The sequence below is a fragment of the Varroa destructor genome, unplaced genomic scaffold (genome assembly GCF_002443255.2).
Source record: "Varroa destructor unplaced genomic scaffold, Vdes_3.0 BEIS01000003.1, whole genome shotgun sequence".
In the NCBI taxonomy this organism is placed as follows: domain Eukaryota; kingdom Metazoa; phylum Arthropoda; class Arachnida; order Mesostigmata; family Varroidae; genus Varroa; species Varroa destructor.
This window is the reverse complement of record NW_019211456.1, coordinates 7,848,108-7,868,604: the sequence shown is the minus strand read 5'-3', so window position 1 is coordinate 7,868,604 and position 20,497 is coordinate 7,848,108. Positions and strand designations below refer to the sequence as shown.

Genomic DNA, 20,497 nt, shown 5'->3' with positions numbered 1-20,497 from the left:
AATCTGGCGGAGTCTTTTGTTTGAAATCTCTGCCATAAAACAAAATGTGCATACGTCCATCTTGAGAATCGTCTGCTCGACTTCGATGGCAGGCACCGATTTCGTTACATTTGACAGTACATTAAATTATGGCCTGTACAAAACTTTATCGAATTGTTTTACTCACAATCCAGGTGGTAACAGGTTCTTACAAGTTTAAAGGCCAAAACGTTGTATACCTACACGAATTCAATAATGGGTAAAGTAAAGGGTTCAAAGGAAGAAGCAACCACTTTGTCATTTAGGCAGCCTTAAAATATGTCAGTAAGAGATGTCTTCATTTTTGATCACTTTATCGCGTGTCCTGTTAATGTTTCGAGAGACAAAAGAAGGGCGCGTACGCGAGATGGAAGAGCATCGAACGAGAGTAGTCGTGCCCTTTATGTGATTACCCAGTGGTGTCCGCTACTTTGGTCCTGCAATTTCTCCGCTCTGAGAGCTGCGACTGCTGCACTGGGCTCGAGATGTTCGCTCTATCCGAACTAAGCAGTACTGTCAGGCGAAAACGAGACTAAAGGGGCGCTAGGAGTAAGAAGGGTAACAATTTTTATCCGAGCAAAAACCGTCAATCACCTATCAACGCAATCTGAGACAACTGAAGCTATTGAAATGTAGTCAAAATAATAGTGGTGAACAATTGAAGAACAAAAATCATAAATTTATCAAGCAGGGTTACTTTCTTTAAAAACAAGTAAAGGGTACCCATCAATTACCATAGTATATTGCCTCCAAGAAATGATCCACACTTCGCTTTTCGTTAAAAAAAAAATTAACGAAGTTATAATCTAACGAAATGCTTTACTCATTTTTCGTGTTCAAGCTGAAACCCTAATATGTTAAAATGTTATAGCTTTAATCTATCTAGGGATCTATCACTGGAAATAGAAGAATTGGCGTACTTCCTTACACTTGATAGGAATTTCACGGAAAAGTCTTGGTAATCGAAATATCATATCCGAAAGAATATCGAGTCTATTAGCAGTCGACGAAGGAACAATTAATCCTCATAATCATATCTTATCCTACTATGTTTGAATTCTTTGCCTGAAAAATTAGGGTGTCTGGAACTGCTCCACGAAATGAGCCACCAACCATATGTGTATAAATCAGACAACGGTGTCAGACATGCAAGGCCTGGATAGATCGCATAAACTTATTTCTGGGAATATACATGCACAGAAAAACGTTCAAACCAATCAAACACAATCAAAGTAAAAGATGCAAATATTTTTACGGCGATATGCTTAAACCAACTACTTTTTGCCAACTACCCTTTATCAGCTATGGAGTCTGCAATATTCCTTTAAGTAGCACAGTCTGATGACCCGTGCGCTCTTTTCGATTCCAATGGTTTGGAATAATAATAGAGAATTAAGTGGTAACCAAGTAATACCTCTTAAATGATCCATAACGTAATACCAAACGGAGAACTTTTCAGTGTGGCAGTTTCTTTCAGAAACTGGTTTTATTCGTTGTAAACTTGCTTTCCTAGATTAACTTTTATTCAATCCCTACATGCGATTACGTAACATGCATGTATTGGCCATACTCAAATAATTTAGTCTTCATATTCCTTGTTATATATTCATCATAAAAATAAACCATTTGAGCAAGAAATTATATTTTTCTTATAGTGTTTATCTGTTAACACTGCTGGGTTTTCAAGCGAAACCTTAGTATTAACCCTAGCTACTGCCTGAAATGTCTACCGACAATCTATCTCCCTAAACTTTCCTGCGTTACTTATTTTTGGTGTTAGAATATTGGACGGTGTCTATTGTCCCCCTCCCTTCTTCCGATGTCTACTGGAGCCCGCTCTTCTTGGAACTTATCTGACCATCGATACCAGCTGAGGGAATTTGGCATCGCCCCGGAATCTCCCACTTACAGAGCGCCAATTCGCTCCATAACACCATGACCACCCCACCTGTCGGCTAGGCTTCTTCTCCATGGAGCAGAGTCGCAATTCGTTTCGCCTTGTGTCTCTTCCGCGCTCCCAGCCTCCTCTACCTGGTCGTATACTGTCTGCCTGCTGAGTGCATTTAAATTCTCACATTTTCAATTTGCGCGCCTGTCCGACCGACCGACCGCCTCTCTGGCCGCTCACTTGTTCGTGCTCCTTTTCTGGGCGACCCCTTCCCTGCCCCTCTACTTTGCATTGCTTTTCGCGTCACACTATGGGAGAACAGGGTATTCATTCGGGAATCGCTCCCCACTTTCGCGCTTTTGGGAGGCGTTTCTCCTCGCTCATCGCCATCGCCTGTTGTACGCCCTTTCCCAATCGGGAATCAGGGAAAATAAAAAGCGAAGTGCCGCGACGTCAGGGGAGTCTGTTGTCAGCCTCCTAAAGATGGGTTGCACAAGGCGGCCAGCCTAGCAGGATAGATAGGGTAGACGCACGAACGGATGTGGCACTGACCGAATGGCCGAGTGCGACGCTGACGACCAGGACATGGGAGAGGGAAAGGAAGGTAAGATCTGTCGAGAGTCAGAGCAAAAACGGAGTTTGGGTCTGCTCTAGAAGAGAGGTGAGAGAACGCCAGTCGGGAGGGAGGAGAATTTGATTTTGAGGAGGCAAATAGAGATAGCAATAGAAAAAGAGAGAATGAGAGGATTGTCTCATAGAAGCGAATGGATGGCAAAGCTGGCTCTTCTTTTTCACGTCGAAAGGAAAAATAAAAATAAAAGGAAAATGAGAAACAGCGTTTGTACGGCGACAAAACGATGCATAGAGGGTAGAAAAATAAAAACCACTTTTTTTTTTCCCGTCTTTGCCTTTATAGGGCTTCTCAGCCCCCGCCCACCCAAGAGCGCACGCCGGTGGACTGTGCCATCTATTCTTACATCTTTTCTTTGCTATATGAGGAAATGTGAGATATGTATTACAAAAAAAGGACTAGATGCCAGAGGTGCTAGTTAAACGTATAAAAAACGAAATTCGTCTAGATTAACTTTCGGAACGAAGGATAACACCTTCACAAATATAAAGGTAACGGGTACTAACGTATCGGAGACAACCTAACAGGATTAACCATGGGTCCCTTATCTTAACTGATCTGCGAAAATCTCATCGCAATATACGACATAAGCATAGGGTCGTATATTATTTACTTATTATTATTACTTACTTAGGTACTTATTTGTTACTTCTGGCTATGTTTAAAGGAATGTGAGAACCTATAGCTCATCATATATTTGCGATGTCGTAAACTGAGAAATTTTTGCGAGATGTCATAAAATAAAATGCTACATGCTATATAAAGCATCCCGTATATTCTAAGGAAGCGTTTTCCTTATAGGCGATGCCTAGTACATCTTACGAAAACTGAAAGTTAGTAGTTTTGTTGCCTTTTCTATTAAGTGCTTGTTTATATTTAGTCAACTTTATATCTATTAGGCAAGCGTATTGGATGATAATTTTACTTCGCATTTTATGTACCAGATTTAACAATCCAAGTTTACCTGTTACTTTCTTTTTCTGTATCAAAAGTATATAATATTCAATTCTAACATCCCTTGAAAGCTGAGAAACGTATTCCTTCTTTAGAATTCGAAAAACTAACTGCTGTTATTTAATAAAATGGCGTAGTGTCGGAGAAAGACGAAATTCATATAAAAGTCCATAAGGACACAAAACGACAACCCGTTTACTTCTCTCTAAGAGCAAAGACAGTAACTGGAATATGAATTGATAGGAATACTTTTTTGGCACAAAATACCTTATAATTTATGCATCTGAGGTTTTTCTATCGAGAATTTAGCGTGCTTTTCTGTTTCGTAACAGATTTCAGAACCAGGGCAGGCTTGAAGCCTTTTCACTCGCGAAGATCTTCTTTGACGCAAATTAAGGTCCTGTTTGCCCTAAGGACAATGTCACCTAAAATAAATATAGCCTTATCTTAAGAAATTTAATAACTCGATACAAGCTACTTGACTGATTCCAGTATCCACATGGAATTGCCGGTAAGATATAATCTGCTTACATCTTAGCAGTGTTAAAATATGATATTGTTTGACTTCATCAAAACCTGCTAATATTTAAATGCACCTTAGCGGAGTTTTTATCAACCACCGGCTCGGACATAGTCTGATTAATATACACAAACCCTAATCGATTATAAATATCGAAATCTTGAACGTATTAGTAGAGTCCATAGAAAAATGAGTCGAAACCTAATTTTAGCATCCGCATTTGAGGCATCCTGTATGATTTTCATGTGGAATATCTGTCATTCCTATAAATATCAGCATATAGAGTTACGGTAACGAAAACAATTTCTGCTGTAGCGATTCAAAATTGAGAGGACGCGCTTCCGTTCTAAGGCACTAATATACCTTTCGAGTCGTCGGTTAATGCAAGCCAGTTTCCGCACGTAGTACTTTAAACGGAACAAAGGAGGAGCCTCTTCCAAGAAAATATGGTCGTTATAGCTAAAACCCCGTGTACCTCTGCCTTGCCCCTGTCCATCCTCTACTCCGTACCCCTAACCTTATCTGCCCTGTTAAGGGCGTTGGCGTTAGGCCACCTGCTTTTCGCCTGCTTGGCCGCCTGGGCATGTGAACCTATGCAGCTGGTACTGTTAAAGGAGAAACAACCGATATAGCGAACGGCCAGCGACCGGCTACTGCTATACCAATGCCAAGATGGTTCTGCGTCCACGTCGAGATATGTAGGACAGGTTGGGCAGAAGAAGGTACCACCGCAATGCGGCTGCTAGAGTTCGCTGGCAATAACAGTTCCGGTCCGCCGTGGCCGTCAGTGATGTTGTGAGCAGCTTCGGGTGGACGAAGTGACGGGTGCTAGGCTAAGATTGATACGAGCTCATTTCGCCAGTCAGCCAGCCAGCCAGCCAGCCAGCCAGCCAGGACGACGTCCTAAGCGAGCAAAATGGGGAGGAGCCTGTCGAAAAGCGGAGACTACCACTGCCAGCGGTATAGGCTCGCATAGAGGAGGGAAATGAAACGAACGGTGTTCGTACCACTTCTTGGTCTCTCTATCCCACTGCTAACCCCTCAACACACCGTATTCAAAGACGATACGAAAATGTATTCCGCTGTGTGAGCCTCTTTCTCTCTCGATGTCAGTTACCGTGAACTTGGCTAAAACGAATAATATATTAAGCAACATGAAAACCATGAAATCTACCGTGGAATCTAGCAGTTTTTAAAATCTTCATCTTTTTTCATTTAGCGAAGCCTGCTTATGAAGTTCTTAAGAATATCTTAGACTCGTGAATTTTTAGCAAAAAACTGGCTAAGCGACTGGTGTAATAGACCTATTAAGCATACATACTGGACTGTCGAAAAGATGTTGATTGTTTTTAAGCTAAAATAAGCAAATATTTTTGAAATTAAAAACGATGGTAATAAGTCAAATATGCACCATTCTGATTGATGACTTTTCGTCATTTTTCTGGTGACACCATAATCCCGTCACAGCAGAATTGTTATGGCCTCTGAATCAGAAGATGTAACAGGTGTTTTTTGCGTCTCTCCATTGACACCAAACTAACATCATCAAGGAAGAGTTCGAAAGGAACACTGAAACAAATGATCATCTGATGGTGCAAGATCCGACTTCAAATGTTCGATCCAAGTCCCCTCTACGCTTCTGCAGTTGGGTGGCTAAAGATGTATTTGATTTGTTGTGGAATTAGCTGAAGATGATGTTTGTTAGTTCCGGTCGATTTTTTTCAATAATTAGTGGTAATCTTGTTAGTTGTTGACGGTCGAGGTCTGAATGAATCATTTAGGTTAGCTAGGTGGAAACAGCTCATAATGCACGATTCCTTCCCAATCCGATCAAACATGAATCATCACCTACTCTGGCGTCAGTCTGTACTTTGTCACAGATTGCCCATGTTTGTCATGTTTGACCTATTTTTATCACTGTGACTTGATCTTGCTCAGCGTTGAAAAAAGTTCACGAACGGAGGTAATTCGTTTGCGTTAATTCGTGTGACAAACGAACACCGAACTTTTTTGTAGCCAGTTTCTTCAAAAGTGCTCAATGTTAAACGTTTAGTTTATTGCCGATATGATGGCTACTCACATGGCGGTATTGCTCAACTTTCGTAATAGTTCTATCAAATTTTCCTGCAATTAATTAAATACTACAAGGAACATCTTTAACACCGACACTTCTAGAACGAAAGAGAAACAGCCATCTTTGCGCCGTTTTTTTTTTGCGATAATGCATCTCAACCATAAATAGCAGTAATTTTTTTATGGGTCCGGACAACAGTGTGTCTCTATCGTAGTAAAACTGCAAAGAGGGCAATCTTTCTCAAAAATTTCACTCATCATTAAGGCTCTTGATCTAGATTCTGAATTAAGTCATGCCACCAATTTTAACCGATCTACTACCATCGTACCTTAGCTTCTAGATGGTACCGACCGATAACACTACTTGTACAAATGAGAATATGTGACTTCACCGCTGTCTAGCGAGAAAAACGGTTAGTGCTTTTTTTCATTTAATTCTATAATATCTGTTTGTTGTAAGTATTCGGGACAATGCTTTTTCAAATCTACCTTTTCAAAAAATCCTGTACGTCATAATCCATCCATTCGTTACGTGATGCTTTCTAAATGTTTCATGGCATGTAATAGATTTATCTCGAATAAACTACGTTTTCTTTTGTCGTTTATCTCAAGACTTGAAATCTAGCGGCATGCGAGCGCTATTAGAAAACTTGAATAAACGATCCACAATTAGCTTACCACAACAAGACGTGCTACCGTTAGAGCTATACATTAGAGCATTACTGCCATTAGAGCTATACGATTCTATATTAAAAACAAAATTTACTTAGGGATTCTACCGGTGTTTAATAGTTGTTATTCTAAAAAATTACTAAACCGTTACGTTTACTTATTCGTTACCAGCAACAGTTTAAACCATCGGTTAAACGAGGCACTTGTATGAGCACTCGCTATCTTGAGTGATGCATTGATAGGCATTCGATAATACTAGGTCCGAGGAAAATACGGATCATTTTGTAGGTGCGATCATGCTGAACTTGAAGTTCCTTTGCACCCTCAGTTAAACGAGCACAAAGCCCACAGATCAAAAAGCTGTTGCTACAGATCTCAGCTCAACGAAAGTGGCAGAAAAATTTACTACTACTACTACTACCGCGTGTACCAAGGTTAATGCAAACTCTTCAACCACAGTCCGTAACAGCTCCCTCGATTTGTTTTGATTTAGCGTAAAAGTAGATGCTTTCCACGGGCTTGGCCCGATCAACCCATCAACACGCTCATTGAACAAGCTACGCTTAATGATACGCGCACAACTAAAATGAGCTGCAGAGTATATACCTGCACTATAGTGGAACATCTTATCGATGAGAGGCTTCGAAGGAAGATGACATATATTGAAGGCTGACGGTCCGTACTATCTAGACGAAACGTAATAGAAGGTGTGTCAATTATTTTTGTGGCTGAAATGCGAAAATGGTGCTCCCTCATTCTTACCTCATGAACGAAAAATTGACAAAAAAAAAAAAAAATTACTCGCTACAGTGGGAGAGATGGGTATACAGTCGAAGTAAACACCGAACCACTCCTCTGTGACAGTGGCCTTTGACTGGAGAATAGGAACAAATACGTCTTTTGAGTGGCTGTCTGCCTGTTTGCTTGCTGCATCTTGGACGAGCCGGCGGAGTGCGCTCAGCCATAAACAAGTTACCAAAGGACTAGTGGAAATATATGTTGGGTCCAAGCGATTCAAGCCATCGGTTTCATTTGGATACAGCATAGCCCTTAAACGTTAAAGGTTGTATTCACATTTAGCAGAAGCATGCTACTTCCTAAAAAATCGGTTCGATCAGTTGAAAATTCGATTTCCCCTAGAAAAAGACAACACCTTTATTAGACCTAAAAAAAATGGATAGCAAGAAATTAAAAGTGCAGAAGTCAAGTAGGTCAGAGAAATGGCCGTATAAGAAGCCTGAGCTTCTCGTTCTATCATACTTTCTTATACTATTAATCCGATGATGATTTACCCATGATGAGTTTTCCCAATTGTTTATGGACACGTCAACTCAGATAACAGACTTCACTCTGCAATAGTCCACGTCAAGCTTCCTTTTGAATATTCGTTGGTGCTGTTGTTAATTAGACTATGATAAAACATCAATGCTAAGTTCAACATTTATTTTGCCTAGGCTTATGCGTAATCGTGGACCTATTAGGTACTGCCTAAATGCTAGAGCATTTGTTCTACTGTGGGGCGCTGAAGTTCATTTGTTCTTTCTCGGTATGAACTAGAGCGACGAAATTTTAGCCAGGCGTTTGGATGTATAAGACACATCATTGAATACGACTGTGATTCGAAAGGCCTGTTTTTGTTCAACAATGGCATCGAAGCACCGTTACCTTATTTACACGGCGTACTTTTTATCGGACGTGCAAGTAATTGAGAATCTTACAGATTAACTAGCAAAGCGAGATAATTCGTACCCACCCACGTGCCCGATGGCAGTCCGAAATCATAGAAGGATTTCGGTAGTTTTCATTATATATCTAACACGTAAAGAAAACATTGATTTAGACTTAAATTGTCTCATTGTTCTTTTTAGCATTGACTTTTTCATCGCTCAGATTTCGTACCGTTTAAATTTTTTCCGATGATCGTTTGAAGATGACGATGCCGTCCACAATAAAGTGTAGCCGTAACGGAGTTTATGATTTCACGCTTCAAATATTGGGCTTGTCTTCAAAGTTTAAGCACAACAGTATCGACTCGAATGATTTTGGGATGAATGGACCAGATCAAGAAGCTTATCCAGCCTTGCTCACCTATAAACAGTAACGGTATGAATGAGCGACGGGTTCATGACATCCACGAAGTCCATTTCATCTAATTGCGTCAGTAGAACGATTTGAATCTAAGCGCCTCGAGGTAGCAAAACAAACGACATTTAAAAGTCACCGTTATCTCGTCTGCTATTCACGGTCAGCTCATTAGCGGCCGAACATCCGGATAACTTAAGCGAATAAAAATATAGAATTGCACTAAGCTGTTTTTTAGTCTTCTGTCTGTAGGAGAGAAGAAAAACAGGCCTAAGAAGCATGGCTACATATGCTGTGAAGATACCTTTTTGACATTTGGTCTAATGTGAAGTGCATATGTACACTAAGTAATGCCAGGTTATGGAACGGATAATAGCAAATAATTTTTTTAGTTTTTGCTTGATCTTTACCATTTTTTGTAAAGGTTGAAATTGCATAAGAAGAACTGCGATTTGATGTTATATGATAGTATTATCTAAAGCTAGAAATATGTTTGTGGAATAGTAAATGATCCTAGAAGAAGAACGTTGGTGTGACAAAACCGGTAGACAGTTGAGCATACGAGAATGAGATTTCGGCTTCGATTCCTCTGAGTGTTATAGATAGATAGATCCAAATAGATTAATTCTTCAGTATCAGCACACCGCAAAGTCACATCAGAATTAAAACTGCTACAATAAATCGCTTCCACCACGCCACAAGCATCATTTTTCATTACAAGGGTGTCGATGCTGAAAGATTTAAACACTTGTAGCGTTCTGATAAAGTCCTTTACTATATGCCTAATATTCTTTTTAGACTGGATCAACCTAACAGATGCAGCTCTTCATTATTCTAACTTTGCTAAGGAAAATTCAACTGCCTGTAAGCTAATTGATCGTAGATCGAAGCAGCGGATGAAGAGGATATTCAGCTACCTGCTGCCATACTGTACTTTAACGTATACCGTGAAAAGACGGGCAAGAAGGTATACTACGACATGATTATGTACACTGTTGAATGGGGCTTTGGTCAAATATCTCTACACCCTTTGAGTTCGTAGATGTTTGTATGGACAAAGACTTGAGCAAAACTACACAGGCAGTAGGTAGTAGAGTGGGTGATGGGCAAACCGGCTGCGTAGAGACGGAACGGGAACGGGCAGGCGCTAATGGGCTAACTGATAAGAGTAATCGTGAACAATAGCTCTTGCATCTAAGAGCAAAAGCCTTCTGTGGATACGGGGGCTACGCAGTGAGCCGCGAAGCTTAATAAAGGTGATAATGCGGAGAAGGATAACTCTTTGGTGAGACACAACGATGTCGGGTACATTGTAGCGATCATAGGTAGTTGGATGCCTAAGCTGTATCGAGCGATACCTTAGAACTGCCTGTGAATGCACAGGTACGTATTTACCGGCTGGTGCAAGAGGGGATTCCCTTATGCACGACCAGCCAACTGTACAGGGACAATTTCAATGTCCTTAGGCTTAGTCCCTGTCTATATTGTGACATTTGGTAATATAAAGCATCGACGCAAAGCCACTAGTCATTGAAGGAGAACCTAACTTGTATAGGTAGGTAAAGCAGGTCACCTAATATAAATACATGTGTCTGTAGTCTATTGTAAGGATGGGCAAGCTTTTGTGTGTTGGCAACTAGTCACATTTCATCCTACAGGTATCCACATATGTTTTTAATTTCCACCATGCAAAAATTTATTAGCCTATGCTATGAGCGTGTTCTCTATTTTGTTCTGGCCGGCAAGTTCTGTCACGAGCTGAATCTTCTCACTGGCAAAGCTCACTTACTGAAGTCCGATATCGCCGGACGGCGTTCGCCATAGGTTGGCCGTCACTCACATTTGCAGTTGCTTTCGCACATTTTCTCTTTGGTCCTTTGCAGTTTGTGTTTAGCAGCAGCGAAATGCGGAAACAACTAGTACATATGGGACAGCGATTATGAACGGTTTTGAGCAGCAGAATTGCGTTACGTGACTCGCACGCACAGCTGTACCATATGGGCAGAAGTAACAGCAGTAACTGTAGGAGGTACCGAAGCATGCTACGAGGACGCGACATCTGCTTACGGAAAGTTTTCAACTCTGCGAGATGGCTAGTCCTTCTCTCATTCTCGTCCTGTGCTCGCCCCCCTATGTTCCTGTATGGCATTGTGTGTAATGGCGGCCGAAGCGGCATTGCTGGAAATTGTCGTGCGACTCCTGTTGACAGCTTGACGTTAGCGGATGACACCTTGGCAGCGCCGTCGTACAACGACGAGCAAAGGATTCAACAATGACTCGCACAGCAGCAGCAGCAGCAGCAGCGGAAACGAAATAGCATGACAAAGTTCATTCTGCAAAGAAAAAAAATCGAGTTCTTTTAGTAACAATCGTTGCGCAGTCTTGCCAATCTAAAACTATTTCTTATAACAGTTTCTGCTAGACGGTGTGTAAGCACATCTACAGTTGAGAGCCGATCATCGTAAGTTAATAATGTAATCCACAAGTATAGCAGTTCATAGGTCTCCTAGCGAACCTGAACTAGAGAGTCTTCGTCTCGACATTCGTGTCATTCCGCTGGATAAAGATTAAATTAAATTAAAATTAGTTAAAAACCGTCATCAACTGATTCACGACTTGTATGAATATTTGCCGAGTGTATTATTATCCATAGATCCGTTTTAGCGCATTCGGTAACAGCTCTCACACAGAAAAAATTGTTGCTCGTCCTTAATGAATGACAAGGTCATGACTCGCAGACGATGGTAAAAGCTTTATTACAGTCGTTCTAATATCATTGAGATTCCATAGTAGTATAAGTCTATATAAAGCTCAAATCACAATCTTTTGAGAACTATAAAAATATACATAATCGTCATTGTAACAAGAATATATTGCAACTCTCATTATATATATATATATATATATATACTCAAATTGACGAAGTGATTTAGATTATATATATAGTACACTTTATGGAATATCAACTCGACCGGAACTATTGCGTATGTTAACATGAAAAGAAGTAGAGCAGCCTCGACCAGTTTCACTACATTTTTGAGTTCCACCGGCTGTACTACAGTAGCCTTCTCTGCCCTTCACTAGCCATTTTCCAAACAAGGAAATGTATACGAGTTTTGTATGTGAAGACAAATTGAGGGTAACTGTATATTGAAGTTGATGTCCCGTTTCCAACCCCTAAAAAGATAGCCCGTTCCCATGCTTGCCTGGTGTAACTAAAGTGACACACAGATGTTTGTTCCGGAGACATACAAAAACAACAGCGATCGACAGGGTTGAGCTCAAGAAGAAGAGGGGTAACGGCACTTCTGGTGGGTAAGTTTAGAAGAAGTAAAAAATACACTCCAAAAAAGTGGGCCTTTAGAAAACTTTTTCAAAAGTTTTTTATCGAGCTTTTTTTTTGCTTTATTGTTGCTGGGGACTGTAGGTTGTTAACGACAAACAGTAGGGTAGAAAAACGATCACAAATAGAAATGAGCAGAATTTGCACTCGTGTACGTTTGACTCATTTCTTATTGGCTTGCCGAACTGTTAAAAGATCCTCCCCTATTCATCTATGGCACACGCTAATCATGAAGATAAAAACAAGTTTTCCAATTTTGTTGGAAATCGCTGAAATACAGAACAAATATATTTTATCTCGGTAAGTCTGTCTTCAAGAAAAACACCTGGATATGCGATTATAAATCAATACTTATCCATGTAAATGTATGCACATGTTTGGGCAGTCATGGGTAACTATGTCATCATTATATATGCATATATGCAATAAATTAGGTAAAAAGCGTTTTCATAACTAGTGAACCATTATTATCTATTTTACTATCTGAACGGAAATCAGTATCAGAAAATATCTGGCGCGAGCCATAAAATTCGATGGCAATCAATCATTATAACAATGTCTACCATATTGCTACGTCACAGAATCCCTATCAGGATGGAAGTTTGTTTCAGAAACAAAGCTATTTACAATTGAAATGACTTTTTTTCATTTGTTTCTTTGACCTAGTCAAACTTGGACATCAACGCCACAAAATACTTGAAAAGGTTTTAAAGGGTTCGGTAGACAATTGACCAGATACATACCTCTAACAACGTCGCCACGCATCGAGTAATTCGTATATGTCCATCTGTATACGTCTACTTAAATTGCGGTGTGCATAATGAGGCTGTGAGTGCATTGCAATCGTTTGTATTAGTAGGTATTTCGTGATCTGATGGCTTCATCAGACACTCAGGAGTTTATAAAAGCCGCAAGCGACTAAATTGGGCTAGACGGCAAATATTACGGCTACTAGAAGAGCAGTCTTTCGGTCGCTGAGTTGTTGTGACGATTGGCTATTCTTTTTCCACTCACTTGCACCATTGTTCATCGAATTATTCACACCTATATCGAGTTCAAGGCCGGTTAACAGTACAATTAAGAGCACCCGCGCTAGGGAAATGGGTAACTGGCTTTACAATGAAGGTGGGCAGGCAACCAGGTAAGCACACAAGTTGCGATAAGTTGGGCGACATTGTGTCAGCTCACCGAACCATACACGCCTCGAGCGAGTACCGAGCAGTCATCGAAGCTTCTATTTGACAAAAATTGCATCCAACCTTCTACGGGATCTATTGCCCTAGGCTAAGTAACGAGGGTTCGCTATGGGACACTAGCCAGGATGGAGTAGTTAGGGGTAACGGCGATGGCCTGCGACGAGGTGGGGGTGGAGCCGCTTAGAGACTTGTACTGCTGGTAGTGATAAGAATGCTATGGTTGGGTACGCCACTACTGTCGTGATAAATAGGTCGAATGAATGAGCACAACTCACCCAAGCTGATTGGCGGCAACGGCGGTCTGTGGCGTTACGATGGTGTTAGACAGTCGCTTTAAAGATGACAGGACGAAGCTTTTGCTTATTTACGATGGTTCGGGACTAGCAGTCCTCGCTGGCTGACTATTCGCTTGTATTTTGGCACTGGAGCATTTATTAAGCTAGTCATGTTCTTTTGAGATATCTAAACTAAGTTCAAGTTGTTTAGGACAATTTGGCTAAACAAGAACATAGGCTTGTTCCCAACTAATAGAGAGAGGTAATACCTGTTACAGAGAGACGTACCACCTATTTCGAAGAAGATACTTTTGTTCGTTCTTAATGTCCAGTTGGTAAATCAAAATGCCATTAGGCAACAAACAACCATCATGTGTTCCTCTTTAGGGAAGCCCTTTAAAGTCTCAAGCATCTACACACATTGAGAGCAAGGTCGGTATATACGCTGATAAAAGCGAGTGCTTCTTTAATGGCGGATGAAGCTAGAAAGGAACGTGATACAAACGCTAGAAAGCACCATCTGTTTTTTTTTTTCAATTCAGTTATTTGTATCGATATCGTTTTTATTTGGATTCTCTAGAACAACAGGCATGAATCTAGCGACAGGCTGTAACAGGAATCACTGGCAATAGGTTCACTGAGTGCACATGTGATGCTCAATTAGTCAAACTTAAGTATATTCTTCTTCTATTTTTTATCGGTACACACTTTGTAATACGCAGATGAAAGCTTTAAACTAGAGCTCTGAACGATTCAACAATACTTCACATTTAATTCAGGCGGTTGACCGAAGTCAGGTATCAGCATATGACATGAAATTCACAAAAAAAAAATCATGATTGAAAAAAAAAGTGAGGCCTTGAGCAAAACTATCAAGCCGATAGTTTAATGTTCTAAATTATCTTCTATCGCCTGATTGCTAGTCAACCCTAGAACGAATCAGAAGTCAAGACTGTGCTCTCATATTTGGCACATGCGGGACGTTAGGAAAATTTTTTTGGTTAGGACTGATCGAAACTAAGTTGCTTTTTAAGCAAGTGGCAAAGAATACGGATGGCGAATTTCTCTTTAGACTATTCGATAAAGCAGCCATTGGCATCGATACGCGGCAGGTGAAAATGGCTTCGTAAGCAAACGACAACTATGTTTAAATCATTATAAATCATCAACGTCGCATGACGAGCAGTATATTTCATCTTAAAAAAATAATACAGCTAAACAAAAATTAACGAGAACTATATATTTATTGTTTTTTTTTTCGTACGTTAAGTTTATGACTAGGCAAAGTATGTTGACGGCGCAACAATGTGCGGCATTATCTGCCAGATTAGCTGATTTTTAAGACAAAACTAAGCAGATGAACGGCGAGCTGTATAGCATGATTGATTGCGATTAGGGTTGTTCCCTGCTCGTGTCTAGTCACCATCAGTTAATAGTCAAAACTCACGCTCATCATTCACCTGCAACGTTGGTACAGGTATCGCAGAACGACTAGGACCAGGCATAGTGAAGTTGCTTGTTGCCGCTTACTCAGCTGCCAGAATACCGTTAACCATTATACAGGAATAGGCCGATGTCAAAAATGATCATAGCAGAGATAATGGCGAGATAATGGTGATAACATAAATTCTATTTCTTCAGTAGAATGGGTAGATGTGGCTTTTGCCTGAACGAAGTAAAAAGGCTGCATAACAATTGTCTCGGTTAGTTCATGTTGATGGACAGTATGGTAAGGAGATTTATCGTGAATAGAGTCGGTTATATTGCAGTGACTAATACGCCTTACTATGAAATGTCGCAACAGATCACTCATTGTTCTGATATAAACAAGAGTGTCCTAAAATAAGAGCTTTGATATTGATTTTAATTGAAAGGGTGTTGGTTACCTCTAGCCTTTGTTGGGCTCCAGTTCGCTGGCTAAGCTGCGGACTTACTCAGGCACAAGCCCCTATAGCAAAATAACTTTTTAGGTGACTTTCTGTAAAACGAAATCGTCACTTGGTATTGTAATAGATCCTAATTTGACGCAAACGGGAAAAAAAAACCTAAATGCTAGCTTTTTGCACGCACGGTAGGTAGTAGGTAGAGAGGAAAAATAATCGATAACCTGTCAGACTTAGACAAATATAGAAAACAGTAATCGCCAATCCTGGACGGGGCAAGCGTTGGCATGCGAACTACGTAATAAAGCTACATAGTCTTGTCTCACAAAACATACCATTCTCACCTTTACCGAATGACCATTCGACGTTATAGAATACATAGAAGTTACATCGTTGGAACTATAACTGTGCATGGGACATGTAAATATATGAACGTTGAAACTAGCTATTTTATTTTGATTAGCTATTTTCGCAATCCATTGGTGAATTCTATGAGTGCAAGTTCTCAAGCTGTTCTAAGTTATCCGCTCTAACGTCAGCTCGACCACCTGTATTCCTTAAAGGACTCGTGCCTGTAATAGGAGCGAGAGAGATAACATAGGAATTTTCTGGCCAAGGTTGCACTTGTGTTTGGAGGATTAATAAAGACAGATTAGAATTGTACTGATAAGTTGGCTGGTGTTCTTTAGTAACAAACACCTTCTTCTATATCCATCGAATAGTGCACTACATGTATGGGAGAATCCAATTCACAACTACTTCGGGAGATAGGCAAATTCACTAAGAGTGAAGTCATGTAAATTAGCATTCGGAAAACTCCGCGCCAAATGTTTGAAATGTACAGGCCCATCGTCGTTTGGCTAGTACCGTCTATCGCATGCGTTGTATATTCACTCCCGTCTATGCTGTGTTATGTCACAATAAACTAAGCCATCTCGCACGCGCGACTTTTACCAATAAAGGGCCTAATTTTCGGAACAAGGCGTAGTCAGCAATTTCGTAACGATAAACACTACCCTGCTTTTTGCCGCCATCATCGCCTTTTCGTTCGGTTTCCGCACAGCCAAAAGTAAAACCGTGTGAGTTGTTTTCAAGCATCTTACCTAGAACGCAACGTCCCGCAGTCGGCATCGATCAACAGCGTTCCCGACAGACTATTACGGCCACAACATTCGCCAATAACAATATCGTATCGTCTTCGAATACGGTATGCGGTATTGAATCCAGAAACCAGACCGCTACAACTGTCTCAGTTTTTCATCTTACGAACTAACAGCATCGGCTCTCACTGGAACTAACGCTACTGAGTCGGTGTTGACGTAAAGGATGGATTAAATGCGTTCTGCTATTTCGAATAATAATCATCACAACCGTAAATGGGGAAAAGAGAGAAACGATCCTATCACTTCGAATCTACTACCCGTATTGTATTCTGTATGGCCAGTTTGGCTAAAGACAGAACTCTCCTCATTACCTGCCCCCCGTAACAGCGATCGAAACTTTCACTTGTAATTCTGTTCGGGTCTCACATACACAGACCGATTTTGCATGCAACGCAGGCGTACACGCAGCTCCGGTATCTTCCCTGAATAAACAGAAACGAGCTGGAAGCTGACCAGAAGCTCTTGGGGTATTAGTTACCGCTGGAGCCGGCCAGACCGTCGTTGCCTTTGGCTTTGTCGAAGTGGATCCGATCCACGCTTGAGCGTACGGAAATCGCAGCAAGCAATGGCAAAACAAACCAGAAGCAAAGTGAAATTGATTTCGAAGTTAATGTGTTTGGGAAGAAGACGAAATTATTGAAGATAGGTGCTTATTGCAACCGTGACGACAACTAAAAAAATTGGTAAAAACGATTTACAGATCCCCAGCGGAATTATAATCAACAGAGGTTCGAATCACAACAGTACCGTCATGAATGGCTCAACCGTAATAGTTTAGTCCTTAATCGGACATCTGTGCCTAAGGGGAGGGGCCGGCGAGGGGGAAAGGGGCGTGGCAATTTAGATGATGTGTCATACCAGAAGCCCCATCGAAACCACGAAGTCTCTAGGACTCACTTATATAATAGCATCGTTTAAACTGTTACGAAACGATAAGGCAAAGTCGGACAATTTTAATGTATAATGACCTACTATTGACAACGTGACTTTCGCTTTGTGTACAATTACATAAACACAACGAGACTAGAGGTAACCTGTGTGACAAGGACCAGCCTAATTCAAGCCTTTTGTTTCCGGCAAAGGTTTGATAATTCGCGGGTTGGTCGTAACATGAAGTGGTTATCATTTAAATGCAATAATAGTAACATATATAATAATAATAAAATGCAAAAATAATAATAAATGCTACTGAACACTGGAAAGACGGTCGAATGTTCGCTAAACGATACTATCAGCCACAAAAAACAGACAATCATGCGAAGAATTTGCAAAGTCTAGATGATGCTCTCTGTACAACATGGAGGGTCGCAAGCAGATCGAGGTAATCACAAAAACTGATGCAGAAGTTTTTACTGCTGCAGTTATCCTGGCTGCAGTTCATGCACGCTCATATTCTCGAATGAAATCACATGTGACAGTGCTAGCTGACTTAGCACAACCAGGACGTCTTTCATTAGGTTCTGCTCGTGAGTTCTTTAACTAGGACTAGTAATTGGTCCCGAAGTGAAACCTTCAACCTTGATTTGAATCATTTTAATTTAAAGGTTTTTAGTTACTTCTAGCCTTTATTGGGCTCAGGTTCGCTGGCTAAGCTGAGGCCTTACTCGAACACAAATCTATATATTACAGGATAATGTTTTTAGGTGATTTTCTGTAAACTGTGTACGTAGCCGCCATAGAAATCTATTCGTTAGGTATATTTAGAGATAGATGTGATGTAAACGGTGTTTCAACTACATTTAGTTGTAACATTAATGCCAGCCTTTTTATCACTCAGGGCCTAGATGAAATATTTCTATCAGTATCTTCGAAACAAACAATGGCTGGTCAAAATCGCCGATGGCGAAAATTTATTTTCTCGCCGTTTTTGTACGTACCTAGGACAACGCCGAATTCCCTTCCTTCATGCTTATATCGAAGGTACTTTAACGACGTATGTTCATGAATAACGATTAGTTATTAAGCGCTATCATATCACTGGCCCCTAGCGAGTGTTGTCTGTGCGACTGGCCGTCTTTAAATTTTTATTTCCATCATGAACGGTAAAATTGGCCAGCTAGAATATTGTGTCTGCAGATAAACAATGTTCTATGTCTGACATGACTTCAGCGCTGCGTCGGTGGAACGCGTCGTTATGGCGCGTCCTCGCGGCCTTGGCAGATGAGAAATTCAGTCAAGAGAACTTACCTTTCCTATGCTCTTTTTTTTTATCCCCTAAATCGGCGGGGCGATAAGAAGAACCTACGTTTCCCTGGCGATATTCCGAGAACAAAGGAAAATCATAAGTATGTCCACATGTGTTGATAACAGATTTATTATATCGCCCTATTAAAACATTTAAGAATCCTTGCTAGCGTACCTATTAGAACTACTATTGCCGACTATTTTTAGCTGGCTGTGTTTTACCAAAAGTGTGCCAGTAAAATTTTTAAAAAAAAAAATGTAACTAAACGCTTTGCATCATGTTCCATATACGATACAGGCGTAGAGAAAAGACTGATGCAAAACGGTACAGGATTTTCCGTTGGACACTATCTTTCAGTAAAGTTCGCGCACACAATGGCAGGCCAGCGAATGCGAGCTTTTTGCTATCCTGTCATATCGAATTCAGCTTCTCAGTCACCAGCAAAAAAGTGTATTGGAAAGGCCCGCGCCTCCTCGTTTATTGAACAGGTAAATTATAGGACAATATAGGACAAGGTAGGGCAAATGGAAAGGCAGACCTTTAAAGGAAAACATTTCTTTTGGAAATCAATGCTATCGCACTACCTTAATCTTCAACGCACCTGTCCATGCGGACGTCGATTATGCTTGGTTCGTTGTACATCTTCGAAAAACGACGAAACTTAATAAGACGGCCTTATTCAGGACAGTCGGCTTTCTTCCATTACAATTTTGCATGTCGCAGAATTGCATTTTTTTTTACACATATTAAAAACGGATTACTTGTCGACACATTTTACTGCTACTAATCAGTAAATTCAATTGTGCTATATAAACCGTACGTATTATATACATCAATATCAGAATCATAGGCTCATTTGAAATTAACGTCTAGATTAAAATTATTTTTGACGACCCAACATCGTATCCTGTCTCTCTTAGTATTTTTGAGGAATTTTGGTATTTTTATCTGCGTTGCTAAGTTACTTTTACAGTCAACGATCCACGTGGTCAACACACACATTAGGTTGGCATTGAACTAAACATAAAAGGAAGCTAAAACGGAGCGGTGGAGCCTAAAAAATTTGGCAGTAACAATTGTATACCTAATGCGTTTGAGATTTTGGAAAAAGCTGAAACATCTGAAAACTACTGTCTAACTTGTGGACTCTGCCGAAAATTCTAAAGACGTCAGCAGCGATATTACATGAAAACTGTTTAATGAACGACAGCACATAATTTTTAGCACAAGGAGGAAATGCACTACATTCTAAAGAATATATTAAACTTTTCAGCAGAGATAAAAACAATTTTAGCAGAGATCTGCTTCCAAAAAGCAGATTCTCATAGGACGACTTGCATTTAATAATGAACTCATTCTTTTTTTCAAGCCATTGTATAGTCAGGCCCATTAAACAAGACAACGATTATTACGTACGCAATGCTCATTTGCCATCAAACAATGGCGGACGATTTTGAGAATGAGTCCTATAGGGCAGGGCTTGCCACGCAGGATTTAGTCACGTCGGTGTCCGTTCAAATGATACGTTGATTAAAAGTAAGATTGAAGAGAATACATTCCAGTGATGATTACGCTATCGCTGTATCATCTCCGTTCGGTAAGCTCAAACTGTGC

General features: G+C 40.5%; 1 long non-coding RNA gene across 8 annotated transcripts in view; it reads right to left on the bottom strand.

The window, feature by feature from the left end:
* LOC111248192 (uncharacterized) overlaps window positions 1-17,120 on the bottom strand; it is a 28,687-nt gene extending 11,567 nt beyond the window's left edge. Inside the window, exons 1-5 of one of the 8 annotated variants that reach the window (XR_015324106.1) lie at window positions 16,639-17,019; window positions 13,653-14,414; window positions 12,925-13,225; window positions 10,628-11,171; window positions 8,183-8,844 (exon numbers count right to left, since the gene is read on the bottom strand). This is a non-coding gene — a long non-coding RNA (uncharacterized LOC111248192). Of the gene's footprint in view, window positions 1-3,758; window positions 3,917-8,182; window positions 8,845-10,627; window positions 11,172-12,924; window positions 13,492-13,652; window positions 14,415-16,638 lie in introns of those variants that run through there. The other 7 variants (XR_015324103.1, XR_015324104.1, XR_015324101.1 and 4 more) reach the window with 7 other exon arrangements.
* Window positions 17,121-20,497: the final 3,377 nt, after the last annotated feature.